The 19,941-nt window shown below is 39.1% G+C and overlaps 1 long non-coding RNA gene and 1 other non-coding gene across 3 annotated transcripts; one reads left to right on the top strand and one right to left on the bottom strand.

Moving 5' to 3' along the window:
• Positions 1-1,849: 1,849 nt before the first annotated feature.
• On the bottom strand, positions 1,850-3,976 carry LOC144469070 (uncharacterized). Of its 2 annotated transcripts, XR_013493908.1 has the most exons (4): positions 3,713-3,976; positions 3,008-3,174; positions 2,334-2,654; positions 1,850-1,908 (listed from the first exon to the last, which is right to left on the bottom strand). It is a non-coding gene; the product is annotated as an uncharacterized LOC144469070 (long non-coding RNA). The 2 variants fall into 2 exon arrangements; XR_013493907.1 differs by having other exon boundaries at positions 2,334-3,174.
• A 14,890-nt stretch (positions 3,977-18,866) lies between these two features.
• On the top strand, positions 18,867-19,030 carry LOC144469606 (U1 spliceosomal RNA). The gene has a single exon (XR_013494018.1). It is a non-coding gene; the product is annotated as a U1 spliceosomal RNA (small nuclear RNA).
• Positions 19,031-19,941: the final 911 nt, after the last annotated feature.

The raw sequence follows: 19,941 nt of genomic DNA on the forward strand, positions 1-19,941 counted from the left end.
ATTTAGGGGTTTCCGGTGCCGTCCTTCTTTCGGCCAGCAAACAATGCAGCCGAGCTAACTTTATGTAACTCAAGGATCGAGCTGTGGAGTAAACAAAATTGCAAAATGGGACGGTAAATTGTGTGAATTGTTTGCATGAAAATAATCGTATAAAATGTTCGTACAAAGATATAAAGTCTCATTTTGTGGCTGTAGAAAACTGTCAAAAGGAGGTGCTGAATTCAATAACAAATCCACGAGTTACTCTTTTCTCCTCCTATTACATTGCTTCGCATTTATGTTGATAAAAATATGACTTCGATCCATGAATAGTTGTACATCTTGATACAGCGATAGACAATTTTTCAATTTCTGTTATTACTTCTTAATTATTGTACTGTGCTAACAGTAATCAAAATAAAATATACTTTTACGATGACTCCAAACGAAATTATCGAATAGTATAATAAATTATTAAGTAGTTTTATCTGGAAATTATAGAGTTTCGGAAATTGTAAAATTATTCCCGATAGTACTCGAGAGAGTCTTTCAAGTAACTGTCTCTATTCAAAGTGAACCGTCCGGAACGTCGGGAACCCGAAAATTCTCTGGCAATGAAGGGGTCGACGAAAATAGGAAGAAAGCGAGGAGTAATCGCGGCTCAATTAACCACGAGTAATGCAAGCCCGACGATGGCCTTAGGGTTGTCGCAAGAACCCCGAACAAACAGGCTAGGAAGGAGAAAGAGGATACGAGAGGAAGGAGGAACATAAGGCCAAGCAAAGTATCCACTCGTCGGCGTCGTCGTGGTAATTTGAACTATCTAGCGGAGAACCGTTAACCACCTGACGGTGGTGCACACCCACCACTTTCTGCGGCCCCCGGCTAGGGCCAGGCTAGGCATTCGCAAGCTCCAGACTGCTGAAGAAAGCGGCCAGGGAGGCTGGATACACGGTACTCTGCGGCTGATGCAAGCGGTTGTGGAGGTGGCGACCTGGAGGTTGCCGCCTGGGGCTCCCCCAATTCATATGCAAATGCAAAAGCGGCCGACCTCTGGGCATTGTTCGCCCTCCAGGGTAGTTCCACCGTGTCCCCGAGCTTGACTTACTACGCGAATTTCCGGAAAACTCCGGCGAGGGGGCGGTCTTGTAATTGATACTCGCCTAGTTCGGCGTTGCGGATCACAGCTCCCGCCGCGTCGGCACCGCAGCTATGTCGCGTCCATTTTCCGTTAAAAAAAAAACGAACGGGAAGGGCACAACGAGAATCGAAGGAGGCGGAGGTCGCCGTGATCGTCTCCGTCGGACATTTGCCGTCGCCATTGTCGGTCCCGGCATCATTTAATGATTCTCTGGGTTCCCTTTCAACGAGCTTCTCAACTCGTCGCCTGCTCGAGATCTTCTTGGGACTGCTCGAAATTGTGATGATGGTAATGCCGTCCAAACTGTTTTCGGCGAAGACTGTAACGCGTTCCTCGGAAGCAGGTGTTTTTAATTTTTCGATATCTCGAGCGGTCACCCTGTCGGGCAGAACCGCGTTCGTCGTGGTGAGAATTGCCCGGAAATTGAACCAGGTGGGGATAATGATAACGACCGGAATGAAGACGGCGTAAGGGTCCTCCGAGTTTCTATTGTTTCGAAGAATCCGGCGCGCCCGTGGTCGTTTCTCGGAATATATTGAGTAGAGATACGATTATGCTATTCGGCCGATAAAACGCGGTTTCTTTTATTCCGGGCTTTACGGCGTCTAAAGCAAGATGTTGCTCGTAACAAGCGAGCCTCTGAAATTTATCGGTCTTTATTCCGTGGATACATTTGCAAGATTGCATTTTTCACAAGCTATTGTATAGAACCTTGTATAAGTGATTCTTATTTTTCTTGTAGCCAGTTTAGAATAGCAGTTATTTGTATTCTACGGATCAATGTTGATCTAAAAAAATTAACGAAAATGCATTAGTGTCATTGAAATCAGTTTTGCTTGAATTGATGATGAATTCGTTTAATTGCACGTTCCGGTAGCGTATACAACATACGCAGAAATGTTACACAATTACTAGAGAAGGACTATTTATTATTAAATTTGTATAAAACACAAAAAAATATATAAAAATTATTGATTATTAGTGACACTGATTGACCCTTATAGTATTGACCCATAAAAATACACCCTATTTAGATATCCTCAAAACGTGGTTGACTCAGAAATAATTTAACGAAGCTCTCATTCAGTGTATTTGCGTTTAGTGTTGCTTCAATTTATATGCTTATCGTAGTAGTCATTAACTTATTATAATCTTACGAATTCATATATGTCATTGCTGGCAATCAATTCATCTCGAAATACGTGATAATTACCAAATACATTACAGAGATCTTGTAATCCGTTTTGCTGATTCATTCCAAATGCTCCTAGCCCCAAAGAATTATGATTCTCTTTCTCTGCTCACCAGACCGGAGCCCATATTTTGGAGTCACTCCAAGGTAAACAAAGTAAGACCCCTCGTATTTGTTGAGCATTTCTTTTCACCTTTGCGCGACTCACTTGCTCATATTGTTTGCCATCGGATTCACTTTCATGAATTTCTCATGCGCTTGCTTGTTTCCCCGCGTTTTTCGTCTCATTTATGCACGCACCTTGGCTGAAAGCGGATTACCTCGGTGCGGCCGCTGGCGGAGCTGCAATGAAAGTAACGAAAAAAGTAAACCGCCCAACTCGATTTTATGCAGTCATCTCTAGGCGCTTATAATTATTTCACACGCATAACAGTCGGGCAACGGCAACTGCGGTGTGCGAACAACATACGCGGAGATTCCGACCTAACTCCCGAAAAAGAAAACAGGTGATAAATACAACGCTTTCCGTTCTTCCATCCGTATATCCGATTACGCATTCTCGTCGAAAGAATTTCTAGAAAAGCAACACTGTAAATCCCAGGTAGGTTCCGAGCAGTCTCCGTTCCGCAGGCTTGGCAACTTCATCCGTTACACCGTTCAAAGTTTTAATAAATTCTCGTTTAGAAGTTTATTACCCGACGGTGATTGCGCTGTTCGCCGGGAACCGGAGGTGTTTAATCAGCGCTTAGGACGTTTTAATACTTAACACCTTAAGTGCCCCATCTCGCCGAAGACAGAATTATTTGTTCGGATTTACAAATGAACTTCCCGTTGATGCATGCGGCGTTACAAATTTGCTGGTCTGTAAATGCAAGAGAGATAAAAAAGTATTCGGTACCATTACGTTTATTTATTATATTTTTCTTCGAAACTGCTTTGTTAATCCTTTGTACTCTAACAGCATGACAAACATGCGATGACTACTAAATATGAATATTATTTAATTCTCTCGAAGCTAGAATGGAAGTAGACGACGACATAAAAGAAACATAATTATATTGTTCTATTAGGGAAATTATCAAGAAGAAAAAGCGTTTAGCAACGCAACAATGATTAATTTTTATAGGTCATATTATGGAATGCTGTCTTTTGACACCTTCTAAGTCATCCTATACAATTCTACGGAGTGCACCTCTATGGGATTAATTGGAGATGTAATTTACTTTGTAAATCGGGATATCATTGTTTTAACAGTGTAGTTCTCGATACAATTAATTATTCATTAAGACCGCTGCGGCAATATAATCAAACGGGAATGAGTGGAATGCGGATCGTTTCTTTGAAGAGTATAAACAACGTTATAGAAAGCTTTTTGTTCACGAAATGTGAATAATACCAACCTGTCGATTGTAATATCGGCAACTGTAAATCCAATGTACCTTACATAACGAACGTCTAACTTTGTTGTTAAACATACTGTTCGAAATAGTATTCGTCATACTAATGTTTCATTATATTCCTAACAATGGAAAACGTTTTTATCGACGTTTTCGATGTTTACAAACTGTTCGAAACGCTTGCTTGTTTGTCTCCGATGTTTGCAATCTGATATTGGCGCGCTTTTGTCACGGACTGCACTTCCATTCTGCAACAAAACAACGTAAACATTTTTTCTATATAAAGTAAACGCGGACAAGTTCCGACAAGAATAAAAGCGAAACAAAAGTTTCAAATTGGACATTTCCGGTCTGTTCCACATGTTCGAGCCTAAAAGTCCCACGAATGCGTCTAAAAATGAGTCGAACCAGCCGAGACACGGATCGTTTTGTAGCCGAGCTGACACGATACTAGCCAGGTCGCGATAAATAACGCGCTCGCATTTCACCGCGTCAAAACTCCGTCAATACGTATAGATTTTAATGTTAGGCTGTTTGTCAACGTAGGACAGCTCGTTCGTTTCTGTTGCCTTTCCAAAACATGACACTGGGTCCAGTTTCACATTACAAAATATCCAAGCAAGTCGGTAACTAACAAACGCGCGAAAATGGTTCGCGATTTATTAGAGCTGTGCAGAGCGCGTTCAACGCGGCCCGATGATCGGGGAACCTAACAGAACCACTCAAGATAGGAATCGCCTAGACAAGGCTGAAAAGTGAACTTGGATGATTTACGTAACCGGAACCTTTGGCATCGTGTAGCTGGAAGCCCTATCTTGACGTTGGAAGCCCACCAGTAATTTTAGTTGGTCGGAGTTGTGGTAGAAACGAGCTTAGTAAAGCTTAGCTTGTAGCTCATATCTTTTATCTTATCGTTATAGTCTCATTAGAGCAGGTTTTGCGAAGTACATTCATTATGTGCATATACGTCTTTTACGATTAACTAGGTGATTTGATGCATTTATGACAGAGTGTTTTTAATAGTTGCAAGATGTTCAGACGACTTTAGGAATGTTAGTGTATTAACCTCTTGGCATATAATGACATCTGGAAGATTGACGTCTTCGAAACGTTAAAAAACAACTTGGCAGTGCAAGAAATGTTTAGTTCCACTACAAATTTCAAAATATTTTGAAATATTTCATATTTTACAGAAGTAGTTATTTATTATTTTATAATGTTACTTAATTCATTTAACCTTATTAAATGTTATATAGCAACGCAAACTTCAAAATAAAATTTTGTATTTCCAAGTTTGCACATAATTGTTTCGTTAAACCAAATTAAATGGTATTTTTCGGACGCATCAGATTGATTTATATGTCAAGGGGGTTAACTTCGCCTTAAAGAAATTAATATACTTAGTAAACGAACTTCGCCCATAACGTACTATAACGAATCAGATTTGTGATGAAAATTTCATACACAATCTACTCATTGCTTGTACGACGTTATTCATTGCTTTTTAAAATCCAAGTAAAAGTTGTTTTTCTTCTGTCATCAAAATCTTGGAATGAATGTAAGTGAGAATGCGCAAGAAAGAAAAATTGTTTGGTCCATTAGGAAGATTATTAAGGACGAAGAAGTGCTAATCAACGTAGCTGTGAGAAAAATTGTAGTTAATCATCCGTCTACTGTGTCGAAGTCACGGTGAGCAAGAGTGAAGAGGGCTGCAAATATGTATTTGCAGAATATCAGTGTGGGTAGGAAATAACTCTGGCACAGGAGGTTCTGCTTCATTGGGCAGAGGTTTAATATTGAAACTGTGAATTCTGTCGAAATGATCATTTTCACATTTTTGTTTTAAAGTTGTTGATACTATAAAGACTCTACCATGGAAAACAACTGAATAAAAGTCTTCACCCAAGCATAGGTTATAATAAAACTGACAAAGAATCTAAATAAATAAATACCATAATTTTGTTTCTTACAACTATGCTGAGAATTTATACTTTGCATAAACGTCGAGAGTCTGTTTATGCTATACATTTATTCACTTTGCCTCCAAGTTAAGAAAGAAATGACAAGAAATTGTTTATAAGATTTATAGAATATAATCTGACTGACCTTTTTGTAATAATTTCTTGTTCAGTTTAGCTTGAAATATATTTTTACTGTAGCCTTGCAGAACGATTCTGAATATTAAAGACGTACGAAATTGTTGATATTACCCTTAGCCGAATCGCCAGTAAACTTTCCAGTCGACGGTTAAATGGAACCATTCGAGCTGTCTGTTTTATAAACAGCGGCGGCGTAAAGCGAAAAGTTGGTGGACGCAATTTCCCTGTAAAACCTGCGGTTATCACATTGTCACTGTTTGGCTCGTAACACATCGCGTGATATATAATGTAAGTTTGATCGAAAAAGTTCCCGGTGCTTTTTTATGAGCCACAAGCCAGGAGGGTGTCGTACGAAGACTAAGGAAACTGTTGTCTGCCGGGATGGATCTGTTCAGCTGTAGACCGTGCGAAATTGGGCACGACGAACGTTAATTAATATACACGGTGTCTTCGAAGTTGCTTGCGGCATTTCATGCAACAGTAATAGACATCATTAACCATTAGCTGCAGTGGTTGTTTTAACTTTGATCGGATCATTCAGAGGCTTCTCCCAACTAATCAGTTTCGAATTACACTGCCTTAGGCGAACAAAGTACAACCCCTAGCACTAAGTATTTCTCCAGAAGTAACAGTAACAAATTAATTTTAAAAACGAAAATATTTGCAACTTAAAATGACAACTTTAAATTGCACATATAATGAATAAATACGTGACATAGAATTAATTAACAAACGGAACGACACTGGTAAAAAATATTTAGTCAAGCGAAATACTGAAGAAAATAGAAAAAAGCCATTGAAGTTTGCATAGAGGTGAATAATAATTTGTTTTACAACTGTTTTAGCAAGAGGTGATGCTGATTTTATAGCACTGAATTAATTTGTTGCTATTGCTTCTTGTAAAATAATTATTGCCAAGGGTCGTAGATCGCGTATGTAGGGAGTCCCTGTATAGTCGCCCAAAAAAAGGTTTGCGTTTTAATCTGACGTTATTATGAAATTATATCCAAACTTGCATCCTCTAAAATCGTTAACTTTTTAACGTGTTTTCGTCGCAGCAAATGTACTAAATGAGAATAAAACTAAAGAGGAAGCTTACGTCCTAGAGTAAAGACTAGTAACTTGTACGTAAAGATGAGCTAGTATTACTTGTGTTCAAATTCCAGCTGAAGTAATAGAGCACAATACAGCTAATTTACATCGACAAAACGACTACATTCCTGCAGAGCGCAGATTGAACAAAACTGATAAAAGTAATTTTCTAGCAACGTAGACAACACTGCTATATTGAAACACGCAAAAACCTTGCAGGATTACTAGTTTTCACGAAGCGAAGTCTTGAATTCTGTTGGCAGGTAATTGTGGGACGGTTCATGGATTCTAAACAAAATGCATCGCGCCCAAGCACGAGGTTTCGAACAAACGCTTGTTTCGAAGAAGGCTGATAACGGAGGACAATCGTGGGAAGTCTTCCAAAGTTGAAAGGACTTTCCCTCGGTGTCGAATTAACCCCACGAGAACGGCCGAGTTTTATCACGGGGTCGAAGTTATTTCTTCGGGTCTGCCGTGTCTGTAATAGCTTCATCATCTCCGGGATAATTGCATTGCGACGATGTATAATTAGAGGGTATTCTGTGTTCGGAGCATGTCCTGCATACCATACGCCCCGGAATCGTTACACGTCCGCGAGCAACCCTGCCCCCTCTTTGTCGTGGCTTCGTAAACTCTGTTAATTATATAATGCACCGTTATTATCGACAATAACGCCCAAGTCCGGCAAGATGGTTGACTTTACCGAGCCTCCAGGAATATCTCTGCTACTATGTAGCTCTGGAGTTACCTTGCTCATGCGGAAGTCGGTCTGTTTGTTAACAGATATAATGTTTGAGAACCTTGATTCGTTTTACAACAGCAAGTAAAGCTTTTGAAGTATGCAGTACTGCGATGTTACAGTTACAAATAGAAGTTTAATAGCTCTTCTGACGAAAACATCCCTTGTTATTTTTAAAGTATGACTATGCTGTTACGAATTGCAGTTCAATCTTTGCGTAAACATATTGTCTGCATACTTTTAAAGATATTTCCTTGAGATCAACATTAATTCCCTTACGTTGACATTATTACATTATTGCAAGTTATATTACGTAAGTGTGCCATTGAAATATGCAGAATAATTTAATTAAAATTTCTCCAACATATCTTCCGCAAAGTTTCATAAGCATGGAGCCGACCCAATTATTCATTCTTGGAGTCCATTTATCGGCGGAACGCAAACAACCCTGTTAATTATGAAAACCGTAGCTACAAAGAGACAACGAAATAGGTGAAAATACAAAAGAAGATTAATTTTATAATTAATACGCCAGTGCCGGCGTGTCCACAACTTCATATTCAACATCCCAATTTTCCGGGAATTCTATTTTACACACGGTGGTCGATACTCATGCTCGAAAGTCTGCTACTTTCAGTTTACAGTTCGAGAAATCTGCTGACACAAAGATGATGTCGCGAAGCCGGAACCCGAGCCGAGTTACCTGCCGAAATAAGGAGTATTATTTACCTAGCCAGAGGATCCCCGTGGACAATCGGAATATCGTAAGTTTGTCCGGCAAGACCATAGGGAACCGACCTGACCGTTCTGGATCATTCGATCTCGGCTTCGTACTGATACGGAGCTCCATCTGCGTTCAAAAAGACTCGGAACTTGTGACAAATATCTATTGCCCGGCGTGTCCCTGGAGATTCGCGTGAAAAACTGAGGCTCGGTTCTTGGAATCACTTGGGAGTCTTCGGACACGATTGTCTAGGACTCCCGATCTTGAATGTACGGCGTGTTTGGGATATTCTGGCCACGTAATACTACCTCAAGATATAATAGTATAACTCAACAAAGGGATTAGCTTAATGCATTCCCCAGGAAACTTGGTTCAGCCAGGCATAACCTATCTTCCTATTTTTCAGATTTAAAGTTTCCGACATAGCATATTTTTGTAGATGTAAGATAAAACGAGCAAAACTGCAAGTAAATCACAAAGAAATTAAAGAATAATACTTTATACCTGCTTTGTCATTAATTTCTTTCATTAAGTGTGATACAGCTATACTAGTACAATAAGTATTTATTTAACTTTCATGTAAATTAACTGGTGCGTGTTATTTTCTTGCATGAATCAGACAATCATTTCGATGCGGAAAAAGCATGAACTAGAAAAATAAAAATTTCGTTTATGCTTCAATTTGCATGACTTTTATTCGCAAAAATCAAATCCACGTGGAACGGATATTTCTGTAAATTGAGAGAGGGGTGTCTCATATTTATTACGAAAAGAGAAATTATAATTAAAAGCAAAGGTTTACCATTGAATAAAATTGGTCTGAACACAGTAGGGAGGTTAATGAAGTACCAAAAACCTAGCTAATTATTCCGCAGTTGAACATACCGGAGCACTTTTTGTGTTACGTCACCGAATGCCAAGAAAAGAGGATGAAAAGAAGCTCCGAGTAACTATCTTCCCCATGGCCGGTCCAATGAGACTCCGGACCTGTTAAGAAGTGGCGGCAAGAGAATAAGAGCTAGAGACGGACCCTGGCTTTTCCTCGATTTATCTGACGGCCACGGGGAATGAAATTACGAGACTTCGCCTGGAACTTTATAAAGGCGAAGATAGATTTCAAGTCCGGCTGTCTCCGTACCGGTTTTTCCGAAGCTCTCGATCAGTAGCTAGCTCTCTCTCTCTCTCTCTCTCTCTCTCTCTCTCTCTCTCTCTCTCTCTCTTTCTTCTCATCTTTCCACGCCCTCCAATGAACGTATCGTTACTCTCTTTGGTAATCGATCGAATCCCTTGAGAATTATTTTATAAACTATTGCGGATTCGCCTCCGCACGCCGAAGTCCAGAAAGAAAGTTCCGCAGGAAACGATCGCTTCGGAGCACGTAAAGCGTCGCGCACGTAAGAAATCTGTAGACCTCGACGTGACAGGCGAATTATAGGCAGGAAATAGATCTGAAAATTTTCACTCGGCGTATACGGAAATAGAAATTAAAGGCGCAATCACGTAGAAACGACGAAGAGAGGGGAAAGACTTTTAACAGTTTCACGCAGTTCTAGGGAGTTTGCCGATAGCACCGAAAGCCCTGTAATGCCCCCAGTAACGTTTCCAAGATTTTTCAATTCCCTTGAACATGGAAATCGTATTCTGCTCTACCAATTTGCGTAAACTAACTTCACGTTTAGAAAATCGTTACAATTAAATATGAAGAATCAATAGTTCTAATGCATTGAGAATAATGTAACAGTATTCTTACATTTACCTGATGTTTCCACTGTTTTACATTTTATTCATTCATTTGTAGTATGAGTGTATAAAATCTTGTCTTTTTTTTTTCTTAGAGATTTTACGTCGCATCAGCTGCAAGGCTATTAGCGACCTTCTATTTAAATGGACCTTATATTTTGTTTATTAAGACTGTATCTCTCAGAAATTTTAATAGGTCCTTGATTTTGTTGCTGTTTATGTTATCCTTGAGCAGTGGTTTTAGTTTGTGTTTGTTAATGAGTAATACACTCTAATATGTTGCAAGTATGAAAGAATTTGCAATTTCAAAATGTTGTGCTAAAATACGTGGTCAAATAAAAAAATAGATAGAAAGAAATAAAAATAAACATGATAAAGGTATCAATGTGAAAAATGCGTGTAATTAACAAAATTTAATGTTACTCTCTTTGTTCAATACTCCAAACAATATTAAATGGTGCCAGTGACTAACCATATTCTCAGCGAAATGATGACTAACTAAAAAGACACGAAATTCGGAATAAATCTCGAGAGAACCTTCCACACAATTAGCTGTCCATCTATAGCGCTAATTGTTCAAGTAAAAAGTGAGATAGTATCGACAATGGATTACGATTAGCAGTGAAAACGTGTTCGAAGGTCGCACGATCTGCAGCGGTCGACGACTCAAATTACAAGTTCTGAAATATGTAAATATACGGAAGTTGTTATGCCCCGTCGGCAATCTCACAAATGCATTCACCTACGCCGAGATATTGTAGCGTGGATAAGACCCGTCACCGCCCTACACCGAGGTCGACAACTTGTCTTCATCCGTTCGCGGCGACGACCGTGAAGTATCGCACGCGTCTGCATGCGTGCTCCGACGTCAGCCAGGATTTCCTTGTGAAAAGTGGAAGGAGTCGAAAGGAGCGGTCACAGGCTACCTGCTAGGATGTAGCGGTAAGGACGTAGCGGTGGTAAGGGATATAGCAGCGCATTTGCATAAGGCGAGCTTGAAACGACGGCATAAGGACGGAGGAAGGAAGGAAATGCCGATCGATCTCTCGCAGCGACGTTATTTTCGCGGCTGAGTCCTGAATATTCATAAAACAATGATTTGTGGTTTATTGCCGGTCCGCTGCTTGCATTTTCCCCAACGAATTCGTCCCCTCTCCTTCCTTTCCTCTCTGTCTGTCTCTCTCTCTCTCTCTCTCTCTTTTCTTTTCGCATGAGTTTTTATACGCACCCCTGCAATATTCGTTCGGCATCGATCAATATTGCTTTTACAACATTGCCGACTGGTTGAATTATTTGTAGGCGGCGTTAGTAACCTGGTGCTAACGGTACGGTGTATCACTATTAGCCACGCTTGTTTCTTTTTTCGGGCCACGTTGTTCCGTCACGCCAGCACACACCTAATCCTCTTCAGTTCCGCTTGAACGCGACCGCATGGTTATCAATGATTTCGGACACGGGGAAATGTTTTGCTGCTCCGACTTAAGGTCCCCTGATTAGCGGACTTACCAGCAGATTTCAAGGGACAAAAGGCGACGGAAACCCTAAGATCTTGTTAGTAGCTTGTATAAGATGATTCAGTAGCTCGGTTGAGAATTTGATGTCGTTATTACGATGGGAACGTGGATTCGGTAAAGGTATACTTACACGTGCCAATTTGGAAAGTAAATGTATTCATTAGCAATCGAATGCTAACTAGTAAATGTGTACATTTGTACATATATTGTAATTTACATTTGTAATTTGATCAAACCATGCACGCGAATTGATTCGATTGCCTGAATTCATTGCAATAACAATATAGCCATTATCGTGACGTATAATCTGAAGTGCACGAAAGACAAAAGAATGATCATTTTGACAGGATGCATTTGCGGTAGAATAGGATGGATGAAGTTTTAAATATACAGATTAAAAGAATTTTAAAGTGTCAATATATCATTTTTAATCTATTAAAATGATTGAAGGAAGAATGCATTTGTTACTTTATTTGTTTGTTATTTGTTATTATAATCTAGAAATGAATGTAAACGGAGACAAACGAGAAACAAAAATTATTTTGCTTTATTAGAGAAGTTATTTACGATAAAAATGTATTAATCAACATAACCGTGAAAGAAATTGTAGTGTAATTTGTTAATGCATGAATGAATATAAATTCACCTATTTAATATTTTCGACATATAAAAATTTAAATTTTTCCTTGATTGCATTGCGTTTTTTTGTATTTGTTTAAAATATGATGTTATGAAAGGGGCACAACTAGTCGCATTAAAAAGTAAAATGGAATGTGGTGAATGTACAGGATGTTTTATATAACTACTTTTGGGGAGCGTAGTATGGAAGTTAATATTAATACTGGACTTAATATTGATCTAACATGAGTATACGATTATAATCACGTTAGGAGAGTATATTTCCCGTTTTTCTGTACAGAAACTGGCCAGTTTTATGAACCTTCCCGACTGCAATTTCCAGCTTCCAATTTCCCTTACAGTCGACCCTATCGCATCTTCTGATCGTTGAGCAAGCTGTATACGCCTAGATTCTGATTATAAGCGCTTTCCAGATATTAATATCCGAACACTACTATTACGTTCCAACTTGTTATAATCGCGAAAATATTAATCTTTCGAAATTGATGTGAAATCAATAGTGCATGCGCTCCGAACATTTCCGTTCATTGCGTATTTCGGTGGATACTTTCTGATGGTAAATAGTTAGAACTATAAACTCTCATATAATGCGATAGAGCGTCACGCGTTCTACGAAATACTGTTATTGGAAATTGTGTTACACGAAAATTTTCCACGTATTCAACAAAATACATTTCAACGTCTTCGTCCCAGTGCAATTAACCGTTCGTTTTTACATATTTTAATTTTATTATACGTTTCATGCAAACATGGTCGCAAATTGTTAGCGTGATATAGGAGTTTTTGTTACACAAGATTTTATTGTAATTAAACATGCAGGTAGTATTAAAATACTTTATATGAAACTAAAGAAATGTCAACCTTTCGTAACAATCTTATTGCTAAAGTCACCTGTCAAATACAGGGTGTCCTAAATATTCCATTACACCCACAAAGTGGTGATTTCTGAAGTTACTTGAAGTAATGTTTCCCTAAGAAAAAATGTTGGTGATGGCTTCGTTAACGAATTATTAACGCAAAACACGGGAAATCGGAGAGCTAGTACGACTGGCGCTCCGCTCACTGCACCAGCAAAATTTTTCACGAAGTTTTCATTAAACAATGTTTCATATAATGAGGCACCATTTTCTCGGTTTCGAAACATTGCAGCAGAGAATGTTAGAGCTAACCAAATTGGCTTCAGAACACCGTTCGTTGTATGTATTGTACATTGGAACAGAATTACCAAAGGGTAATCTAGAACAAAGTTTCTGGCGAATCGTATGATTTTGAATCCAATATGATTCATTCATTTAAGTCTAGTATATTATGTAATTTGGGGAGTGCACCTCATATTCAGAATCCAGTATTAGAACACGGAGGAAAAGAATTAGCTTAATTAAAATTGTATGTCATCCAAGCAACAACCTACTATCAAATAGTAATGATTTGATTAAATTAATGATTAGATTAACAGTTATAATAAAACAAGAAACCTTTAAGTTTCTCTACTATTTCACGTTTTATCAACTAAACTTTGCCAGAACTCCAGAAAATCACGGTTGAAATATGAACAAGATCTCGACACTGCATTTTCACACCGATTTCACCCTTGCAGCCATTGAAGTTGTGGTTAACAGGGCTCGGACTTATTCTGAGTGGCAGGAACAAGGGTACGCCGTACGGACAACAAGGAGTTAGCGTCTGTCTTATTCTTGGTTCATCCCGGTTTGTTTAAATATAGAAAGAACAAAGGGCTGCGGTGAATGGAGCTTCAAACATTCATGAGGGCTGCTACGTTTACGTCGACCGTATCTGACCTGTTCCGATGTAGGTGGCAGGAACTATTCTGGATAGGATGCTGAAAGCGTAAATAGAACAGCAGTCTGGAAACCGGGGGTGATTGAAATTTATGGAAGATTAAAAATTCTCCGAGTGAATTGCAACATGTTGCACGGACACGCGCACGCACACGCTTATACTTCATGGTTCTTTGTAGCTTAACGCTGAAAGAGAAATTCTGGAAGAACATACATTTCTAGTACCATGAATATATAACGCATTATAATTTTATTCATTCTCATTTTTTCTCTCTGCTCACAGCCACCAAAGTAGCTTATTCATGAATCCACGATGCGGTATTAACAATTCCAGTTGGTGCTATGTCTCTCACCGATTCTCCCTGCTCTACGTATGTTCTATGTTCTGCTGACTGCAATAAAATGGAATAGATTCACCAATTTTTATGTTTTCTGGGCATGTGCATGCATATTAGAAACGTTGACATTATTGTCTTGACAGTTTATTCGTAGACTTTTTAATAAGTCGACTGCATTTAAATGATGCATAATAATCTTTCAAAATGTGTACTAAACTTTGCAATTTTATAATTTGTTCATTTCTGGTCGATTCTCTAATTTCAATTTGTTTATAAAATATAAGGACTTTTAATTCCATTTTCGTATTTCGTCATAATTTACAACTGCTATTGTATACGCGTTTGTTGATGATCCGGTTTGTAAGGCCGGATTGTGTGTACGCGTTTGGTACAATGCCGTAGTGATATAGACGTTTGGTTGTTCTATCTACACTATATTTATAACACTGTACAAGTATAATATTCACGATTTCTAAACATGTTAAAATGCGTTATGTTTGAATGTTACGTTCGTTCTTAGTATGAATACGTGATGTATGAATGTTCGATTTGATCTTAGTATGAATGCGTCATGTTTGAATGATTACTGTGTTCTGTCTTTCGTTCGTCGTGTTCTGTCTGTTGTCACCTCGGTTTTGCGTTGATTGGTGGAGGGTAGTTTTTGGTGGAGGAAATGAAGTGTTTTTGATTGGAGGTGGGTGTGTCGCAAGAAACTTGGAATGAGGAGTGGGAAATTTCGTAGAAAGTTCTGGTGCGTGTCGTCTTTTTTGTTACATTAAAATTGATGAATGTTTGTCCGTGCAACGGTACTGTAGGTCTGTCACGCGTGGTGTCCGTTCGTCGAATCGAGTCTAGTTAAGTACGGTGGTCGTAAAGTGATTTCGTTAGTCGTCGTTCGTCGGATTTTTTACCTATAGTCGGACTATTCGCATGTTTATGGCTTAATGACTAAAGGGATGGCGAGGCACTTTCGACCATCGGTGTTGCCGTCGCAACAACTGCTGTTAATAGTTCGCAGAATTTTATGTATTTCTAATGTGTGCAGATGTGTAAAAAGAATTAATAGTGTTTTATTTAATTCTTACCTTATGATGGACCTTTTACTCAAAGGAGGTTTTTAATAAAAGAAAGAAAGAAAAATATCGTTCGAATTGGCAATTCAGCAGGATGGTCGAGCATTAAAACTACCAGATCGTTGATCGGGAGTCGAAAAGTTTCGTCTCGGTTTTTGAACGACTTTGAAAATAGCCGGTATCCGGTAGTTCGATCGTCGAGGCTCCTTTCGTTTTATTCTCGAGAGGTCTTATCTACGACCGAGCCGTTTACGAATTCAAGAGCCGAGACGATGCTTCGCTTCGATGTATTCTAGCTGCATTTAAATCTCATCCTCGAGACTTCTCATCCCGGCACTCTACTTAATATTGCACAATCCTCCGGACGAATATCGATAATACAGATTACCACGGAATCCCCGCAACCCGTTTAAGCTCTTTCGATCCGTGTTACACGAATTGAGAATCCATGAAAAGATCAAAGCTCCGCACCGTTCAGCAGGCTTACGCATTGTCTGATACAGCAATGGCTTATTATACGGTTTGAAACAGCGACAATTTCAGCCGATAATACGTATACCCGCTGCCGTATAGTCAAGAGAAGTATTTGTCGAATAAAAGTGATCATAGTGCCATCGCCACGAACTTTCGAATACGAACCGTTTTGAAAGAGGATGAGGAACAATTTTGTTTTCTTACCATAAGCATCTACTACTGATCTATCTTCCGCGAGATTTACTTATCGGAACGAATCGTAAATAGTCTGCGTTTTGATGTGATTGAGTTATCTTTTAGTTGGTGAAGCGTATCTTCCTCTAATTCTGTTCTTTATAAAGTAATGAACAAGAATATAAATTTTCAAAAAGATCTACAATCGTGTCAGTTTGTAATGAAACGCTACCATAGAGATGAAGGAACGCCAATATTTAAACTGTGTTTATTGGAATAGTTGGTATAGGATTCCATATTTAATGTAGACGTGTGTTAATGCGAATGTTGGTTGATCGTAAAAGACATTTACAGATTATAGTCAAACAATGGAAACAGAGTATTAATTAGACAATATTATAGGTGTTGTACAATAATAATAGTACTTCGAATAATGGTATAAAGATAACATTATCGATGAGAGAATTGTACCGACGATACGAATTGGTTGGCCAAGATCGTTGCACAGATACCGGTTCTTGAGATGTGTATACAAACGAGAAGATATCACAGTCGACGTGAAACGTTCAAAGATCTAGCAGACAAAACGCTCATGTCTACTGTCTTTCAACAGTTGCAAAATCTACGAGAAGTTAGCGAACTAAAACCAAGGAGAATTCAAGAAACTGCTAAAAATCAGAAGAATTTTTGGATAAACGGGAAAAGATGGATCGTCTGGAAAAGTATTATTTTAATTGGCGAGAGCTCAAGGGAAACAGCAAAAGCAATCAGCTATTTTTATTTGTAAGTACAACTTTTACCTAACATGTTTTGCTCTACTACGTATTAATTATTTTGCTTCTTCTAGAACGGTATAGAAAAATTCAATAATGCAGCGTCAAACGCCGAAGTTAATTAAAACACTTTTCCTTGTGAAGACAAGTTAATCCTTGTGTCTGGAAATGATAAGTTGACAATTCGTGAGTGTATGTGATTTTTAATAACAGAGAATGCATGCATTCTAGATTCATTTATTCCGTGGCTTTCTAATAAGGGTAATAAGTCTCGCGTTAAAGCACGACAATTACTTACGACTCAACTCGATATATTATTCTGGGAAGCTATTACTCTTCCGGCGGCGTATCGACAGGGTCGACCATTATTTCAGCCCTGAAAAATTCATCGTTACGGTAAAGGGCCGAAAAAATTAACTTTGATTATAGTCTAGAAGAATCGATAATTCTCTTCCCAAATCGCCTGCTATGCTTAGACTCAAACGATGAAAAGCTGCAGGATTTCAAAAATTACTGCTTCAAGATGCATTTATTCGTTAGTAATTTGTCTGCGTACAAAAAAAACATATCTGAAGTATGATTATAATGATTCGAAACATTAGAGTGGACTGTAGTTATGCTTAAGTTTGCAAGATTTTTTTTAGACACATCACAGAATTATGGCAATAAATGAAAAATTAACCTACGCAAAATCTGTAATTGGTCAGACAACGGGAAGACGTGCCGTATCGAATAAAACGAAAATAAAAAGATAAAAGTGACTTTCTGTCCGATTGCATGAAAGTCGATTTCGATCAAGATTAGCCGGCGGGCGATAAGATCTTTGGAAATCTCGGCGCACACGGTCATTAAAATAATGATCTCGGGCTGGCGGCGAACTTTATGGGCACCGATACCGGTTCAACGAGCATCGTTCGTGTCTGCACGCGGCGCAAGAATTTGCTGTTACGGTGCAAGCCTCGTCAGGGCCTAGCTAATTTATACGCAACGACAAGCGCAAACTTACCCGCGAGATATCGGTAAGCGGTCGGTAATGATCGGCTGTAATAGGTGAATTTGTGACACGGCCTTATCTTCCAATACGCTGCTTATGGGACATGGGGTTCTGACGCGTACGCATTCATACACCATCCCGCAAGATCCCTCATTATATCTTCAAACCGACGTCGGTGCCAACAATGTGACAATAATTGTAATTTACGCAGACCGCGCCGCCCCGGCGTACCTGCTGATGTAACGTGAACGCATTCGCATGCACACGCGTCCGAATGCGAAGTTCAGCTGGTTAACACGATCCCGTTTGACTAGGACAGAGTAATTTGCTTCGATGAACGTTTCTATTAAGTTCTCAGGGATTAATTATCAACTGTGGTGATGGGGGATTAAATTAGTCTAAAATTCCGCTGACGTTATTTAATCCCTGCTCACAGTTTCCTATAACTGCGCAGTTTGGCATGTAAGGGGCGAAAACAGCTACTGAATTATGGATAAGCAGGAACCTTAAAAATTAATCGAAGCGGCGGAAGGTAGAGCGTGAAGTTTGAGGTTTTGTTACGAGGCGTGAATGAAGTGCGGAGAGATTCTTGAAGATTTGTAGATAGAATATAATTTAATAGTACACATAGCATAAAATGCTATTGGTATGTATTCGAAAAATTAGAAAATTGCGTATATTTAGATCTTATTTTATGGTAATGCGTGCTTCATAATTTTAATATTGCGGTGCGTAACATTGATGACGTGTAAACATTTTATTATCTGAAATTATTGGATAATATGATTTACTAAAATTATAAGATTATAAAGAGTTTTGACAAGGACCTTTCTTTTAACATTAAACCTACAAAGCATTTCTTTATGAAAATGCCAAGCAAATTTATGACGACCTTTTACTTTTGCAATTATAATGTATTTTTCATTTGAGAGGTTTGCTTAATAATATTAAAATAAGAAGTGTGAAACTGATCATTTTGACCGTTTCACTTACCTGGCGTAGAGGTTACCGTGACCACGAAGGCGGTTCCTCCAGGGCGAGGCTCTTCCATTTCACCACGGTGTTGAGCTGATCCCTGCGAATATCCCTAATATGGATATCTCGGACGTAAAATTTTTGTTAGTCGGGACTGCGTTCGCGCTATTAAGTTAAATGGCATGATCCTGATCACAGACTTCCGTTCCTTTAATATTCCCATTACACACTGTAATTATTCTAATGTCTAATTTTGACAAGTCTTCTATATTTCAAATTGTAAATCCCATTTTGATATATCATTTTTCTCTCAAAGATTCGATCGTTACGTCGCTCAGTCTGATTCCACAACGAGAGCCAGTCGTTAAAAAACGGAGTAGAGATCGTTTCAATACAATACGCAGATCAGGCACGGATCCTCTGTTTCGAATCAAATCAGTGTCTCGGAGACGATTCGACTAAGCTTTCGACGAGCAGATCGCGTATAGTTCGGAGATCCAACTGATCCGTTCGGAGTCGAGACACCGGTGCGGCGCGTCGCGACGTTTTCCTTTGGATAGCATCTCGACGATGCTCGTGAACGTACGTAAAGGTGAAAGTGGATGAAGATGGGGCTGAAAGGGCGGAGGGCCTGCGGGAGGGCCACTCGAAATTGAGTTTCCGGTGCCGTCACTGGCAAACACGGAGGTCAAGATACCTACTTGTCGGGGATTGAAGCGTACGCTGGTGAAATGCAAGTCTTGCCTCGCATCGTTGCCCGAATTTGCGTCCGCCCTATGGAATCGCTGCGCCGGGCTTTATTCCTCGGAGAAAACTCACCATCCTCGGGATCCGGTACAACCTCCGGATATCCAACCCGAAAGAATTAGATTCCGTCCGAAAATCTACTTCACCGCTTCTTCTCTAATTTTTCCTGAAAAGATCCAATGTTTTATTACGATTCTAGATGAAGCTGAAAAGACCAGACTCCCACAAAACACGTAGAATAATCTATGGATTTAATTTCGTATAATGAAAATCGTTTCAATAATAACATTATAATCCTAACACTAGCCGACTATTCGTACAAACTTGTAGGATTAAAT

The sequence above is a fragment of the Augochlora pura genome, chromosome 4, assembly GCF_028453695.1.
Source record: "Augochlora pura isolate Apur16 chromosome 4, APUR_v2.2.1, whole genome shotgun sequence".
NCBI lineage: Eukaryota > Metazoa > Arthropoda > Insecta > Hymenoptera > Halictidae > Augochlora > Augochlora pura.